This window comes from Rana temporaria, chromosome 8 (assembly GCF_905171775.1).
Source record: "Rana temporaria chromosome 8, aRanTem1.1, whole genome shotgun sequence".
NCBI lineage: Eukaryota > Metazoa > Chordata > Amphibia > Anura > Ranidae > Rana > Rana temporaria.
In genome coordinates, this window is record NC_053496.1 from 71610709 (window position 1) to 71629281 (window position 18573).

At 43.5% G+C, this 18573-nt stretch overlaps 1 long non-coding RNA gene across 1 annotated transcript in view; it reads right to left on the minus strand.

Annotated features, from left to right (window-relative positions):
- LOC120947059 overlaps positions 1-18573 on the minus strand; it is a 228328-nt gene that overhangs the window by 156410 nt on the left and 53345 nt on the right. The window lies entirely within an intron of this gene.

Below are 18573 nucleotides of genomic sequence, written 5' to 3' on the forward strand. Positions count from 1 at the left end.
ACATATTTCTAACATGTGAATAGTAAAATGAACAACTAGCTAGGAAGTGCAGAAAACACCAATCAAACACGGGAGTGTCTGTCTGCAAAGCATATTTTGGAAGATAAACAGATCTGGTAGGAGCAGGAACACTGGGAGAGAACCTTTTTTATACACTATATTACCAAAAGTATTGGGACATCTGCCTTTACACACACACATGGACTTTGAATGGCATCCCCAGTCTTAGTCAGTAGGGTTCAATATTAAGTTGGCCCATCCTTTGCAGCTATAACGACTTCAACTCTTCTGGGAAGGCTGTCCACAAGGTTTAGGAGTGTGTCTCTAGGAATGTTTGACCATTCCTCCAGAAGCACATTTGTAAAACCAGACCCTGATGTGGCCAAGAAGACCTATTTTGCAGTCACCGCTCTAATTCATCCCAATGTGTTCTATTGGGTTGAGGTCAGGACTCTGTGCAGGCCAGTCAAGTTCCTCCACCCCAAACCCACTCATTCATGTCTTTATAGACCTTGTAAAACCTTGGACAGAGGGGTGGTGATGGACGTGGTATACTTGGATTTTGAAAAAGCGTTTTGATACAGTTCCCCACACACGGCTAATGTGTAAGGCCCCATACTCACGACCAAACATGTCTGCTGAAACTGGCCCGCAGGCCAGTTTCAGCAGACATGTTTGGTCGTGTGTGGGCGCGAGCGGGCCGAATTCCAGCAAACATTTGCCCGCCGGGCCTTTTCCCAGCAGACAAATATTCCTGGACTTGTTTTAAAACAGTCCGCTGGAATTCTGCCCGCTCGGACATGTACGGTCGTCAGTACAGACATACCGTACATGTCCAGGCGCCCGCCGTCCCTCGCATGCGTCGAATGACTTCGACGCATGCGTGGAAGCATTTTAAAGGCGGGCCGCCCACGTCGCCGCGTCATTGTCGCGGCGACACCGCGTCATCGACGCGGCGACACCGCGGACACGCCCCGCGTATTGTTTACGCGCGGACTTCTGTACGATGGTGTGTACAACCATCGTACAGAAGCCCTCTGGCAGACATGTATGGTGAAAACGGTCCGACGGACCGCTTTCACCATACATGTTTGGTCGTGAGTACCCGGCCTAAGGTAAAGTCTACAGGCTTGGAAATATCAGTATGTAAATGAATAGAAAACTGGCTAAAAGACAGAATTCAGAGAGTAATGGTTAATGATTTTTACTCTGAATGGTCTAAGGTTATCAGTGGTGTACCCCAAGGTTCAGTGCTGGGACCCTTACTCTTTAATATCTTTATAAATGATGGAACCGTTGGTTTGAGACATTGCTACGAAGGGCCTGGGATGCAAATGCTGCAGCCATGGCACCAACATTAGCATCTGCTTGTGTAGCCAAAAACGTGGAAGCATGGTTTCATAGACTAACTGACCATGTAGCTAGGGAGAGCAGATGCAAAGAAGTCTCTGACTCTCTGGAAATTGTTAGTAAGGCAGTAGCATACCTGGCAGATGGGAGTCATCTCAGACAAACAGTTCCACAGTGATGCGACTCCCGAAGTCGCGTCATCATGGCCTGGCCTATCAAAAGGCCAAAGGCACAGGACCTGGAAGGAAGACTGGGTGAAGATGCAAGCTCCTGGGAACAGCGGAATCAGTTCCAGCATTGCGCTGAAGGACACCATAGGACAGGTAAATCTGCCATAATGTACTAATATTCTGTGCATACTAGCACAATATGGCATAACCATATCACCTGGGGTGGCTTAAAACACATTTTTTATAGCAGGCTTTACTTCCAAGTTTCTCTTTAACGCTAGGGGGGGAAGGCATACACTAGGTTATACCCCCACTCCTGTGCTAGAGGATCTACCCCTTCCGAACTCCACTTTCAGGGTGAGAGAGGATAACCACTCCACCTTACTGTTCCTCCTGCATAAAAAAGGCTCTATATCCGGGACCCTGAAGCACAGACTTATCTGAAAAAATACCTTTGTCCAACTCTCATTTCCCCTGATGGGTGGGTTTATCGACTTAGAAAGTCTGCTTCCATATTGGTGGACCACCGATACGGAGAGGAGGATCTCCTCTGCCCAGCCCAGAACTCTCAGGGACAGATTTAGGAGACTCCTGGACCTTGTCACTCCTTGACGATTTAAGTAAGAGACCGTCGTCCTGTTGTCTGACAAGACTTGGGTTTCTTATCCCTGAAACCTGTCCTTGAATGTCATCGGCGCCTGTCCTACGGCCCAGAGCTCCCTGTAATTGGGGGTTTTTGTTTGGCTGGGCTCCAAGTTCCCTAAGGTCCCCCAGATAGGCTCCCCCAACCCCAGGATCCCCCATTGGTAGTTCATTTGACTTGGTTCCACTGGGCCCAGGAGTGACCTGACGTCAACCTGTCTTTGCCTAGCCACCAACTTAGAGAGGCCTTTAATTCCCCTGAGATAGAAACCCTCCCACCCAGTGACTCTCCAGAGGAGAGCAGGAAGAACTGCAGTTCCCTGGAAAGAAGTTGTGCCCAGGGGACTGCTGGGATGCAAGGGGTTATTAGTCCTGGAACTCTTATGATGTGTCTGCGTGAGCAGTCTTCTAGTTCTAGTAAAAATGAAATTGACCCCACTAATTTCCTCTCCTTCTCTTCGGGGGCACAAGGTTTTGAACTCTGGAGTCTACCAGAAACCCTAGGAACATCTTTTACTCTTTTACATGCTTCCACGTTTTTGTCTACACAAGCTGATTCTAATGCTTATGCCATGGCGGCAGCATTTGCATCCGAGGCCCTTTGTACCAATGTCTCAAACCAACGGTTCCAGGTCAACCGCAAAAAGGTGCTTGCTCTGCCTGGAAGCCTCACTGTCTTGGCTGTCTGATTCCATGTTTTCGCCCTCCTCTAGGTCTAAGCCCTCTTACTTCTATAATTCCTCTGATTTGAGAGAAGATGGAGGTCTCTGGCTACCCGGCAAACTCCAGGCGGACATACCCTCTTTGGAGAAAGACCCTTCCCTAGACGACAGAGCCTCTGTGTCCTGTTTTGACATTTTGACTGTCTTTAAGGACTAAAGGGTGGCTAGCATTTGACTGTATGACAGTAAATCCTTCATAACGGCTTAAGTTTTCTTGTCCGCCAGCTTGTGAATGCATCTGTAGCAAAAAGGCTTTGGTCTATGGGCGCTACCGATTCACTGTGTTTTGAGGAGACAAGAGGTAACAGCATCTAGGTGTCAAACACCTCTCATACTTGCCACCACCCTTTCTCTACACAGGGGTGCAGGTCACACTTTTACCCTTTCCCCGCCCCTGCACCCACCGGCGGTTTCTCCTCTCAGCAGAATTCCGTTCCCCCTCGGTCTGGATCCACTTGCAAAGGGCCAGAACGCGAGAGGAGTTACCATGGAGCCTCCATCTTGCCCCACTGGGAGGACACCACTGCCGATGGCTGGTGCCATCTTGCTAGAGTCCCGTCACCGGAAGGGACATTAGCCTTGTGAGAACAAGGCCTGGAGTGAACCTGTCCACACATACGCGAGGAGGTCCCACAGCGTGGCTGAGCCAGAAGTCACACTGGCCCGTCTGCTCTCTTGCTGGACAGGTTCCCGGCCATGGGACTCCTTCTGCTCAACCAGTCAGTCCCTTCACCCTCAGAGCCCCGCTGCCTGAATGGGAGGTATGAGTATTGTTTTGGTCCACTGGAGTATCGGGGAAACTTACCCTGTGCCTGAAAAGCCTCATACAGGGAGGAACCCCTGAAAGTAGAAAAACCCAGAGAGGGATGCCCTTAGCTGGACCTGCAGTGCAGCCCTCCCCGGCCTTGGTGTCCAGCAACTGGTGGGGGACCTTCCACTACCGACTTCAGGTCCAAATATAACAAACGTTTTGCTGCCCGGAAACACAATCAAAAATGGACGTGCAGGGGGAAGGGTGGGGGATTTTAACCTCATTGTTGATTGTGTTTCCTGTCAGATGGAATCTGTCATCTCTCAGATCCAGGAAGATGATGAGTACAAAAAGCTGTGCTTTTGGCAGTGACCAGGGTTCTACCAAATGGAAAGAAGAAAAAAAAAACTGTTAAAAGACTGTTTCTTAAACGTTGCAGGAGGAAAGTAAAGTAATAGAACACTAATATGATCTAGACCACTGTCAAATAAGAAGCATCTTGAACCTTAAATCTAACCATGACCTGGTAAAAGATATATAGTGAAACACTAAAAGGAAAAAACTGCCTAAACCAATCATCTTGATATATTCCTAAGGTCAGGGTATTGCATTTTAAGGGACAAGCATTGTACATGAATATGTTGAATTTCAGAAGTCCGTATTTGAAAGTTGGGGGGGGGGGGGGGGGGTTGATGGTACTCTCATGGGTTGGAATGTAATACGAGTGGTATCAATGGCTCCATTCCATCAGCGGTGAGAAGACACACCACATGCTACAATACAGCGCTCCTGCAGGACCAGGAAGTGAACGGCGGACACGATGACACCCCTCTCCCTTCCTTGGGATTTTTACATGCCTACTGCACACCACCTAAATGTGAGTGGCCATTACCGGTGTTTACAATAAATTGTGTTAAAACTATTACACCCAGAGGCGCCTCCTCCCCTGAGTGTGCGAAAAGGCATGTGGGAGACTCCCAAAATATACGGAGGAAGGTACTCTGGTCTGATGAGATAAAAATTTAACTCTTTGACCATCAAAGAAAACGCTATGTCTGGGGCAAACCCAACACATCACTTCACCCAAAGAACACCATCCCCACAGTAAAACATGGTGGTGGTAGCATCATGCTGTGGGAATGTTTTTCAGCAGTCAGGACTGGGAAACTGGTCAGAGTTGGGGGAAAGATGGATGGTGCTAAATACAGGGATTTTCTTGAGCAAAACCTGTACCACTCTGTGTGGAATTTGAGGCTAGGACTGAGGTTCACCTTCCAGCAGGAAAATGACCCCAAACTCACTGCTAACGCAACACTTAAGTGGTTTAAGGGGAAACATGTAATTGTGTTTGAGTGGCCTAGTCAAAGCCCAGACCTCAATCCAATAGAAAATCTGTGGTCAGACTTAAAGATTGCTGTTCACAAGCACAAACCATCCAACTTGAAGGAGCTGGAGCAGTTTTGCAAGGAGGAATGGGCAGTGGTAAGATGTGGCAAGCTCATAGAGACTTATCCAAAGTGACTTGGAGCTGCGATAGCCGCAAAAGGTGGCTCTACAAAGTGTTGACTTTAGGGGGTGAATAGTTACGCACATTGACTTTGTTATTTTTCAAAGTTGTGGGCATGTTCTGTAAATTAAATGATTCAAATTCTCAAACAATCTATGTTAATTCCAGGTTGTGGGGCAACAAAACATGAAAAATGCCAAGGGGGTGAATACTTTTGCAAGGCACTGTAGGTTCTGCTTAATTTGAGTGATATCTCTGGTGGAAAAAACAGCGATGGCCAAAATATATTGCTGTACCTGCAATAAGGAATTGAAGGAGAGTCGCGACAACCAGGATTAACCATTAAGACCCCTTAAAGGGGAAGGCGCATGGTGACCTGTTGTATAGATCAAAAGGCTAAAGTGAGAGCAGATAGAGAACAGTGGTAGCACTGACGAATACTCACGTCTATTATTTTGTGCACATTGGGACTGTTTCATGTCAAGATGTATATTTGAAATTACCTTACTTTTTACAGAAGATATTTCAGTGGTGGTGGAACCCCCTAGTGTTTACACATATTGTTTGATGTTTAGTGTGACACAATTTTATTTAGTTGGCTAATGGCTATATACATTGCTTTAAAGTTGGTGTGATACAATATATAATTGTAAATTACATATTTTTCAAAATATTTTGCTATACCACAGGGGTGGTGGAACCCCCGCAAGTTTTAGGATTTGGGTTTCTTGGATTTATATGGTTTATATAAGAGAATTGATATAGGATACATATTTTTGATCACAACATTATCATATATTTAGGATATTACTCGGTTTTGTGATACAATATGATAATGTAGCGCAGAACTTTCCTAAACTTTATATGATTTAATGTGGGGACACATTCTGGGGCTTTTCAGGAACATTATATTAAAAATGTATTGAAGTATAAATCATATAGGCTGCACAGAGAATACACATATTTTGTAAATTGGTAACTGTTGAACCCATGTACTATAGCAAGGATATCCATAGCTATTTATGTAAAATCCACACATCAACTCAACAATAGTGTGCTCTGTTAGGCATTTGTTGTAAAATTTTAGGTTGCTCGGGCATTAGCCAAGTCATGGCAACATATCAGCCAGATTTTGTGGTTATACCCAATGTTGGCTGGCACCAAACAAATGCATTTAAATCATGAATTGGTAAATACTTCAGAAAGATAGAATGGACAACACATATACGTGAGGTGTGGATGCTACACACCCCAATTTGTAGTATTTAACCACTTCCATACAGGGCACTTATACACCTTCCTGCCCAGACCAATTTTCAGTGCTGTTGCAATTTGAATGACAATTGCGCGGTCATGCTACACTGTACCCAAATACATTTTTTATAATTTTGTTCCCACAAATAGAGCTTTCTTTTGATGGTATTTGATCACCTCTGGGATTTTTATTTTCTGCTAAAAAAATAAAAAATGACCGAAAATCTTGAAAAATAAAACTTATTTTTTGTTTCAGTTACAAAACATTGTAAATAAGTAAGTTTTCTCCTTCACTGATGGGCACTGATGGTACTGCACTGATGGCAACTGATAAGGCGGCACTGATGGGCACCGGTGAGGTGGCACCAATGAGGTGGCATTGATGGGCACTAATATGTGGCACTGATGGGTACTGATAGGTTGCACTGATAGGCGGCACGGATGGGCACAGATAGGCGGCATGGATGGGCACTGATAGGCGGCATGGATGGGCACTGATAGGCGGCACGGATGGGCACTGATAGGCGGCACGGATGGGCACTGATAGGCGGCACGGATGGGCACTGATAGGCGGCACGGATGGGCACTGATAGGCGGCACGGATGGGCACTGATAGGCGGCACGGATGGGTATAGATGGGCACTGATAGGTGGCACTAATGTACTGCAATGTGTTGTACTAATGGATGCCAATCAGTGCCAAACAATAATGTCTGCCAATCAGTGATGCCCCTTGTGGGCACTGATTGGCATTCATTCATTTATGATTGCCATCCTTGGTGGTCTAGGGTGGCATACCTGTGGTGGGCATCCCTGGTGGTCTAGTGGCATCCCTGGTGGTCCAGTGTGGGCATCCTCAGGGGGCTGTGCCGATAATCAATCAGCGCAAACCCCCCCTGTCAGAGGAGCAGCCGATCGGCTCTCCTCTACTCGCGTCTAACAGACGCGAGTGAGGAAAAGCCGATTATCGGCTTTTCCTGTTTACATCGTGATCAGCCGTGGTTGGACACGGCTGATCACATGGTAAAGAGTCTCTATCAGAGACTCTTGACCTAGATCGGTGTTGCGGGGTGTCAGACTGACACCCTGCAACAACGATCACCTTGATGCGCGCCCCTGGGGGCACGCAACGGCTCAATATGACGTCCAGTCAGGATATTGAAACCACTTTGCCGACGTCATTTTGCTATATGGCGGGCAGCAAGTGGTTAATGGAAGATCCCTCAAGGTTTTTTTTTTGAAAAGCAAAAGATGTTACGTAAAAATTGGTAATTATTTATTTATTAGTTAAATTATTAATTAATGACAGACAGATATTGCAAAGCCATTATTGATCCATTTTCAGCATCCCCTGAGCTATAGTAGAACAACAGTAATTTTTAAATCCTGTAATATAGAAATTTGTGGGTGCCCTTCCATCTCCCTTGGTTCATTCCCCAGTCCAATAAAGGGGTGACTTCTTGTAAGTGATGTGAAGGCGGGGCTCATCCATGGAGGGCAGGTGAGCAGCCTGTGGATAATCCAGGACCATTGAGGCTTGGTGCGCTTTTATATAAACAGCAAATCGTCTGGCCACAGGACATGGCTTCCTCATTCAAAAGTGGTAGATATACATACTACTCTGTTGTATTAGAATATACTAAATTATATAAATTATGTATTTATAAACATAATAATTTGTAAATCTTTTCTTTCTCACATAGTAATTAAATCCCCTGAAGAAGACCAAGAAAGGTCGAAATACGTAGGATTGTGTGAAGCTCTACATAATTACAAAGAGTTTACACAACATGAGTTATGTGTAGTTTTCCAATTTTTTAATGAGTATGTTGTCAATGTTGGGGTCAGAACTGTTTTTTATGACTTCTTTGTAATTATGGAAAATATTTTTGATATCATTTAACTAATAAATACCAATATGTAACATCTTTTGCTTTTCAAATACTTATCTCGCTGCTAAAAAAAAAAACCTTGAGGGATCTTCCATTAAATACTCCAGAAAGGTTTTAATTTTCAATGTTTCCTATTGCTTTACTATAAACCACTCCCTAAAAAAAAAAAAAGTAAATAGAAAGAAAAGAGAAATCAGTTCAACTTTCTATCCTTTCCTGGAACTGGGAGTCATTATTCTGCTTCCAATGACATCTGCTGGCAAAATCTGGTATCACGAATATGCCAAAGAAACACCAATGCTTCTGCCATCACTTATGAGAGGGAGGAGAGATGCCTTTTAGTATTAGGAGTATTAGTATTTAAGTACTAGGAGGAACCAAGTAGAAACCCCCTCTACTCTCTTTAATAGTTTTAAATAGCTCTAAATATATTTAAAAAACTATGAATGCATAGAGGCATAACAAAAGCCTATTGTATTAAAAAAAAAAAAAAAAAAATACACACAGCTTACAAAATATTTCTACAACTAGGATGCATGGGTCTAGGAAAATTCATTTACTAGCAGACTCTGCAGGTGTTTATGAATAAGACATGTAAGCAATATTTCAACTGTGAAGACATAATTAATCTTCCAGCAAAATCTCCCTCTCCGCCCCAGTTTCAAGGAGTCTCAAATGATAGAAAATGTGCATATTTTGCAAGCAATAGCAGAGTTATTCAGGGAAAGAAAGATAAAAGCTATTTGTTATTGTGTAAAGCAACACCATTCATTAAAACGATAATTATGTAACCACACCCAAGCAATTATTGTGAAGCAAACAAGACAAATCCCTCTATATAGTACACTGCCACAGCCTTGAGTTAGAAAAAAAAAATAGGCATATTAATGTTACAGTCTAATGGATTGCAAGCTGTTTTTATTAAAATCAGCTGAATCCTGTTTTGCATAAAAAGAAACTCTGTTTGCCATCAAGAAACGCATTCACATCAGTATGACTTTGACAGAGTAGAAAAAAATGCATTAAGATGATGTAAGCAGATAAGACAATGAAAACTCTGTGAGATCGTTTTGGCACAGAAATTTCAATCATGTCCCCACAGGAATGGAACATATTTTACACAGTGTATTTCTGCTTTTTAAATCTTGGTCGGCAGCCAAAAATTAATACACTTTTAAAACACTTTAATACATTTTTTTCCTCCCCTGCTCTTTGTTAAAAAGACATATCCTGTAAATTACATTTCCTTTGTACAATAACACAAACATATTTTGTTCTGTACACTGAACTGTAATCATCTTGATTATTGTGAGGGACTTTCCAATGTAGAGGAGCAGCTGAAGACAAGGTTTTGGATTACATGGCAATTTAGGAATGCATGAAAAGTCAATCGGTAACCATAATAGAAGTCTGAACAAACGTCATGGTTTTTAGACCAAAGCATAACAACATATGTTTTATACTTAGCTCACATGAAGCCTGTTTTTTAAATAATGATTTTTTTTTTCTGTTACAATTTCTTTACACTTTTTTTATATATATATATATTTTTTTACCAGAAAGTCTAACAATCCAGCTTGAGCTCTGGTATTTTTATTACAACACATTGCTTTCAGCATTAAGGTCTCTCATTTTAGTTTAGTCATTAAGAGGGAGGCATTGATGGATGAGAATAATGTTGTGGATTTTATGACTAATCAGACTTTGGCAGCTGTAATATTTCCTTACTAGAGAAGCTTTAATATTGCCTTTTCTATTCAGGCCTGTAAAGATTTTTTTTTTTTTTTTTTTAGCTATAACAACAAACTACATATTAAACATTACAACATACTTGTTATATGAACTAAAATAACTTTGATCTAATGCACAAATATTTAAAACTAATTCAGGCTGTTTTTGAGTAATGATTTATTGCAGGTATTTGCCCAAGTGTAAATTTATTTGTCAAACCTTCCAACACATTTTTAATTAAACTTGTAGCACTTGAGAAAAATAATAGCGTGTGGAGAAATTTAAATAGGTGAATCAGTTCTAAGTTAACTTATGAAGTTGTATTTAGAACTCATTTGTCTTCTTAGAAGATGTTTTTGGTAAGCTTGGCTGAATGTTTCAGTACATTAATTTTACATAAGGTTAGTTTACATCCTATGCATGGATGTTTACAGATTTTCTTAAACTTTGAAGGACCCTAACAATTTTCAATGAATGTTTAATTTTCAATGCATTCATGTTTTTTGACCAAAATATTTGTGACTGGTTTATACCATTTGATGTTTGGAGCATTCATTGAATTTTTTTTGAGATTTCAATGCATGCCAAGCCAGTTTGTTGTTGTGGACTATCCATGAAAATCACACATAGCTTTAACGCCGTCCAAAGCATGTCATTTTAAGAATTCATGTATTTTTCCCCTTTTTCTTTGTCCCCATTGCAGTGCCCAGCTTCCTTATATACAGCATGTATATATACAGTAGTACACATAGGAGGGAGTTTGCGCTTGCACCAGCAGCGATGTGGGAAAAACTCAAGCAAAAGGGAAAAATAATTAAAAGCAAGACAGGGCAATGTTTAAAACATAAGACTTTTAAAGTCCATTTAGTCCGTGCTAAAAACACTTTGAAGGCAGCCCAGTGTAGATATGAAAGGGATCCCGAACTTGACCCCGAGCCCGAACCCCATTGAAGTCAATGGGGACCCGAACATTTCAGTACTAAAATGTCTCTAAAAAACTAATGGAAGGGGCTAGAGGGCTGCAAATGGCAGCAAAATCTTGGTAAGAGCATGGCAAGTACTCTGCAAACAAATGTGGATAGGGAAATAACTTAAAATAACATAAAATACCTAAAAAAATAAATAAATAAATAAATAATCTTGACCTAGGAGGACGAGGTCCATATGGAGTAGGAGGTTGAGGTGGCGGTGGTGTAGATGGAAGCGGCGGTGGAGGAGGACGAGATAGCCAACACAGGTTTTTGTTTTTAATTTATTTTTTAAATTAGGGTACACCAAGAGTGAGAAAGATCAAAAGTACAAGAATGGCTGGGTAAGGCCGGTATACGTGTCTATTCTGTGGGATCCATGCCTGGTTCATTTTAATGAACGTGAGCTTGTCCACATTGGCTCTGGACAGGCGGCTGTGCTTGTCTGTGATAACGCCCCCTGCCGTGCTAAAAACATGTTCAGATAATACACTGGCTGCAGGGCAGGCTAGCACCTCCAAGGCATAAAGGGCATAAAGGGCAAGCTCAGGCCATGTGCCCAATTTGGAGACCCAGAAGTTTAAGGGGGCAGACCCGTCATTCAGTACGTGTAGGCGTGTGCACACATACTGCTCCACCATGTTGGTGAAATGCTACCTCCTGCTAAAACGTTCCATATCAGCTGGTGGTGCTGGTTGTTGTGGAGTGCTGACAAAGCTTTTCCACATTTTGGCCATGCTAACCCTGCCTTCTGAGGTGCTGGCAGTGCCCCGGCTGCGTTGGCGACCTCTTCCTCCTCCTCTGCCTTTGCCTTGTGCTTCCACTGGGCCCCCGCTGTCAGGTGGGAATTCCACCAGCAGCTCATCTACCAGCGTGCGCTTGTACTCGTGCATCTTGCGATCACGCTCCAGTGAGGGAATTAAGGATGGTACATTGTCCTTGTAACGGGGATCCAGCAGCGTGGCCACCCAGTAATCAGCACCTGTTAAAATGTGGGCAACACGGCAGTCGTTACGGAGACACTGCAGCATGTAATCGCTCATGTGTGCCAGGCTGCCCAGAGGCAACTAAAAGCTGTCCTCTGTGGGAGGTGTATCGTCTGTGTCCTCTGCATCCCCCCAGCTACGCACCAGTGATGGCCATGAGCTGGTCTGGGTGCCACCCTGCTGTGAACATGGTTCCTCCTCCATCTCCTCCTCCTCATCCTCCACCTCGTCATCCTCCAGAACTGTGCCCTTGCTGGACAATTGTGGACCTGGTGTTTGTTGGTGCAGGAACCCACCCTCTGAGCCACTTGTGAATGACTGCCCTGAAAGCCTTGGAAATTATCCAGATTCCTCCTCCTCCTCCTGTGCCACAGCCTCTTCCGTCATTGCCCGAAGCGTTTTTTTAAGGAGGCATAGAACTGGGATAGTTACGCTGAGAACGGCGTCATCGGCACTGGCCATGTTGGTGGAGTACTCGAAACAGTGCAACAAGGCACACAGGTCTCGCATGGAGGCCCAGTTATTGATGGTGAAGTGGTTCTGTTCCGCAGAGCGACTCACGCGTGCATGCTGCAGCTGAAACTCCATTATCACCTGCTGCCAGCATGTGCAAGGTGGAGTTCCACCTTGTGGGCACGTCACATATGAGGCGGTGAGCGGGAAGGCCGAAGTTACGCTGCAGCGCTGACAGGCGAGCAGCAGCAGGGTGAGAACGCCGAAAGTGCGCACAGATGGCCCGCACTTTTTGCAGCAGCTGTGGCATATCGGGGTAAGTTTTAAAAAACCTCTGCACCACCAAATTCAGCACATGCGCCAGGCAAGGGATGTGCGGCAAACTGGCTAGGCCCAGAGCTGCTACGAGATTTCGCCCATTGATGCACATCACCAGGCCCGGATTGAAGCTCACTGCCGCCAACCACTCATCAGTCTGTTGTTCCATGTTCCTCCACAACTCCTGCGCGGTGTGGGTTTTTTCCCCCAAACAGGAAAGTTTTAAAACTGCCTGCTGTCGTTTACCCATGGCTGTGCTGAAGTTGGTGGTGAATTTGTTACGCTGACCGGATGAGGAAGCGGAGTAGGAGGAGTTAGCAACAGGAGGAAAACTGAAGCGCCCTGCAATCCTCGTGCCAAACTGCTATCCGCCTCAGGCACAGCCGCCACTGCATTTACCCAGTGTGCTGTTAGGGAGATATAATGTCCCTGACTGTGCTTACTGGTCCACGTATCCGTAGTTAGGTGGACCTTGCCAGAGATGGCGTTGCGCAGTGCACACCTGATTTTGTCCCCCACTTGGTTGTGCAGGGAAGGGATGGCTCACCTGGAAAATTAGTGGCGGCTGGGCACGACGTACTGTGGGACAGCCAATGCCATCAGGCTTTTAAAACTCTGCGTCTCCACCAGACGAAATGACAGCATTTCAAAGCCCAGGAATTTTGAAATGCTGGCATTCAGGGCCAGGGATCGCGGGTGTGTAGGGGGGTACTTCCTCTTCCACTCCAGTGTTTGGGAGATAGAGAGCTGAACGTTTCCATGGGACATTGTGGAGATGTTTGGTGACCCAGGTGGTAGTGTTGCTTGCCGATCCTCTGATTGCGGGGTGGCAGGTGCCACTGTCACTACAGAGGTGGATGAAGAGGCCGAGACTGAAGCAGAAGAGGAAGCAGGAGGAGCCAGAGACCTTTCTTGGTTTTTGAGGTGTCTTCTCCACTGCAGCTCATGCTTTGCACTTAGATGTCTGGTCATGCAGGTTGTGCTCAGGTTGAGAACGTTTATGCCTCGCTTCAGGCTCTGATTGCACAGCTTGCAAACCACTCGTGTCTTGTCATCAGCACATTGTGTGAAGAACTGCCATGCTAGGGAACTCCTTGGACCCAGCTTTGGTGTGCTTGGTCCCTTGCTGCGTTGGGCAGTAGCAGGCGTACTGTCTAGGGGACAGATGCTCCGCTTTTGCACCCTGCTCCCTCTTCTGCTGTGCTGGTGGCTCTGTGCGACCACCGCCTCTTCCTCCGAACTACACAGGTCACCTGCATGACGTTGATCCCATGTGGGGTCGAGGACCTCATTGTCCTCCACATCATCTTCCACCCAGTCTTCACCACTGCTCTCCTTTTCGGTCTGCACAATTGCGAAAGCAGCAGCAGTTGGCAACTGTGTTTCTTCATCATCAGAGACGTGCTGTGATGGTCCCCCCATGTACTCATCTTGAAACATAAGTGGTTGGGCATTGGTGCACTCAATCTCTTCCACTTCTGGGGCAGGGCTAGGTGGATGGCCTTGGGAAAACATGCCAACAGAGTCATCAAAAAGCAGAAGAGACTGCTGCATGATTTGGGGCTCAGACTGCTTGGCTGATTTGCAAGGGGGTGAGGTGAAAGACTGATGGACATCGGCTGCAGGTGCCAACTCTGACCTTTCAGCACAAGACTGGTTGGGAGACAATGTGAAGGAACTGGAGGCACTGTCAGCAACCCAATCTACTATCGCCTGTTCTGCTCCTGGCCTCAACATTCGTAGAGCCGGATTAGGCCCGACCAAATACCGCTGCAGGCTCTGTCGTCTACTCGCACCTGAGGAAGGTGTTTCACTTGTGCGTGTAGCTGGCACAGATCGACCACGTCCTCTCCCTGCAACAGAAACTCCACCAGCAGCAGCACGACCGGGGCCACGTCCCTTATTTGACGTTCTCCTCATATTTCTCAAATGTAGGATCTTGCCCTAAATGGGTGTTTTTTGAATAGCACAAAAGAAGAAGAACAGTATCTAAAGTGTGTATCTCACATGTACAGATATGCAGGAAACGCACCAAAAAAAAAATTATTTGCCCTAAAAAAAATTTGAATAGCACAATAGAAAAACAGTATGTAAAGTGTGTATCTCATACGTACAAATATGGAGGAAACACTGCAAATACTGCAAAATATATTTTTTTGCCCTAAATTGGTGTTTTTTTAATAGAACAATAGAAGAACAGTATCTAAAGGGTGTATCTCACACGTACAGATATGCAGGAAATGCACCAAAAAAAATATTATTTGCCCTAAATATTTTTTTTTTGAATAGCACAATAGAAAAACAGTATCTAAAGTGTGTATCTCACATGTACAGATATGCAGGAAAAACTGCAAACACTGGAGGAAAAACTGCAAAATATATTTGTTTGCCCTAAATGGGTGTTTTTTGAATAGCACAATAGAAGAACACTAGCTAAAGTGTTTATCTCACACGTACAGATATGGAGGAAACACTGCAAACTATTTTTTTCCCTAAATGGATGTTTTTTGAATAGCACAATAGAAGAAAAGTATCTAAAGGGTGTATCTCACAGTAACATATGCAGTGCTGGTGTAATTTGATTTCTGAAGCAGGACTGACTCCTATATATTTCTCTCCCTACAAGCAAAAGCAGGAACCTTTCCCTAAAGTATCTAATGCAGAGTGACTTGCACATATGTAGATCACTGAGTAATTTGATTTCTGAAGCAGGACAGTCTGACTCCTATCTAATTCTCTCCCTCAGAGCAGCAGCCTTTCCCTACTCTATCTAAAGCAGAGTGACATGCTGTGCTATGGGCCTCTAGCTTATATAGAGGCTGGGTCACATGCTGCACTGGCCAATCACAGCCATGCCATTAGTAGGCATGGCTGTGATGGCTTCTAGGTCACACAAGTTAAACAAATGTTGATTGGCTGCCCTGTTGATTACATTGCCGAACCCGAACTCGAACCCAAACTTACAGTAAATTGTTCGGGTTCAGGTCCGGGTACCAAAAACCCAAAAGTCCGGTACGAACCCGAACTTTACAGTTCGGGTTCGCTCAACCTTATCTGTCACTGCTCTTTGACAATCCCTTCACTGGTGTCCTACTGCCCAATGAACACAATTCAAAACACTAACCATAACATACAAAACCATCTACAACTACATCACCAATATTGTCTGCAAATATCATCCTAACCATCCTCTCTGTTCCTCCCAAGACCTCCTGCTCTTCAGTTTCCTTGTTTCCCCCTCCCATGCTCATATCCAGTACTTCTCCAGAGCCTCTCCCATCCTCTGGAACTCACTGCCCCAACCTATCTGGCCATCTCCTTGTCTGCCCACTTTTAGGCGATCCCTGAAAACTCATCTCTACAGGGAGGCCTACCCTGCCTTCAGCTAACAACCAAATCTTCTACTTCTCCCACCAGTACATCCCTCATAGTTACTACCTTTTGTTTCAACATCATCTCCCTATTAGACCATGGGCTCTCAGGAGCAGGGCCCTCCTAAACTTCTTGTAGTGAATTGTATTGTTGCTGTATTGTCTCCCTTTATATTGTATAGTGCTGCGCAAACTGTTGGCGCTATATAAATCTTTTATAATAATAATAGGCTGGAACACATCATTGGGCTCAATGATCCTGAAACAATGTAACACTTGGTAAATAAAAAGATAGAAGCCTGCTTGTTATTTCTGCAATAATAAAGTCTGTCTCAATTCACTGACCTGCATATGTGTATGTACCCCATTTAAAGATCTTCTAATCAGTCTCCTAAAGGGAACAAATAAGGTGGAAGGACAGCCTCCTTTGGCTAGACATTTGTGCAACAGTCATCACTGCTCCACTGTGTTCGTTAGTAGCAATTTATATGTGACTCTTTTGCGCTGGAGTTTCTCTGTTTTGCATTTGCATGGCAGTGAGAAGGCTGCTGTAATCAATATACTGTACATCACATTTTAATAGACTGTATAGTTTTGTTTTTTTATATTTTCACATTTTTATTATAAAACATTTCCAATAAAAGCATTTTTTTGGTGAAAAAAAGGAAATCCAAATAAGTGTACAATAACTGATTTGTGTGAAAGTTCGTCTACAAACTAGGGTATATAGAATTTGAAAATTGATCAATCCTGATGTACTCTGGTGGTCTTTCTCATTTCTTAAAATTCCAGGATTATACAAACACCCCCCAAATGACCCCTTTTAGGAAAGTAGACAGTCTGAGATATTTGGTAAGAGGCAAGGCGAGTTTTTTAAAACTCAAATTTATTGTCACAACATTTTGGAACAAAGAAACAAATACATATATTTTTTCACAATTTCCTTTTACATACTATTACCAGTTTAGTACAGCGTCAACATATGATCAATGTTACAGACTGGTGTTACATTTTTTTTATTCATTTTTGAAGAATTAATGAATGATTATTTATTTACTTAAATACTTTCACCGTAGCGACTCGGGTAGGAGGGGTTATCAGGGATTATTTTTCATTTACACTTTGAGTAACAGCAATTTTTTGAGCTGTCTTCTTTCTCAATGGAAATATCCCAGCAGGATAAGGAACCACTGCTGCCTCAAAGGATGGATGGATGGATGGATGGATGTTGTCCCATAAGGTCCACACTCCACAAAAAAAACAAGAAGATAGCACAGTCCACCAGGATCCAATTCCATTTTAATGCATAACTAGACCCATTGGGGTCTATCCTTGAGGTGAGAGGCTAGAACACACTGGGTGTATTGTTGGAGGTTATCTACAGGATATCATCATATCTTATCTTGCCGTTTTGTACTTGGACGCTTTTTTCTCTTCGCCCTTCAGGTTTTTTGCACTTATTTTGCACAATTAAAGAGACTTCATTTTGATATTTATGCACATTTTCTGTCATTGGACTATTTCTTGATGATACATGATTGCACATTGACATAGGATTTGTTTATTGCATTTGCACTTTATTTCATATATAGCACTTTATATTGTTTTGTTATAGTTTGTAGCGCCGTTTCACTTTACTATTCACATATCTGCTGTTGCTGGTGACACTTCAGAAGTTCAGCAGCTTTATACACCTTGATTTACACTACTTTAATTGCCAACATTTTCAGTAGCGCATAAATACTTCACATAAAAAAAAAATGCTAATTTTGTGCCTAAACATGCTATTACACCTACTTACATTTGGCACATTTGTAGCTATTTAAAGTTCAATTATGATAGCAACATATTGTGTTGACTTTTTCTTTTAAACAAATGTATTTTTTAAAGTTCATTTTTAGATGTTTAAAGCTGAATTCCATCTTATTGAATTCCCCTGACCTAAGATAACAGTGCTGCTGCTGCACAATATGGAGCTCATTCGTCACTACTGGAGTGACTCTCTGCGCAGCAGTAAGGCCCCCCCACTGCTGACATCAGACAAGAGGAATGACCCACAAAGTCATGTGACTGCATAGAAGGCTATGTACCCAGTTTATTTATTTTTAGGGCAGGCTATGGGGGTGGCTTAATGCAAAATATATTTTTTTTGGTGCCCTAGGTAGTCTAATTTGTATGATGTCTTTGCATGTTTAATGCAGTTGACCAATTATCTGTACTAGCCATGACACTGCTAAGCCATGTTTATAAAATATTGGTCAAATTCCTTCACTATGTTAGCCAGGGGCTGGAGTTTTGTGTTTTTATTTTTGGTAAGGTCTGCTATGCTCTCCCAACATACTGGTGGGGGTGATTACTAAAACCAGAACAGAAAGAATCTGACGCAGCTGTGCAGAGTAACCAATCGGCTTCTAGCCTCAGCATGTTCAGATAAGTTTTGAAAATGAAAAGGTACTGTA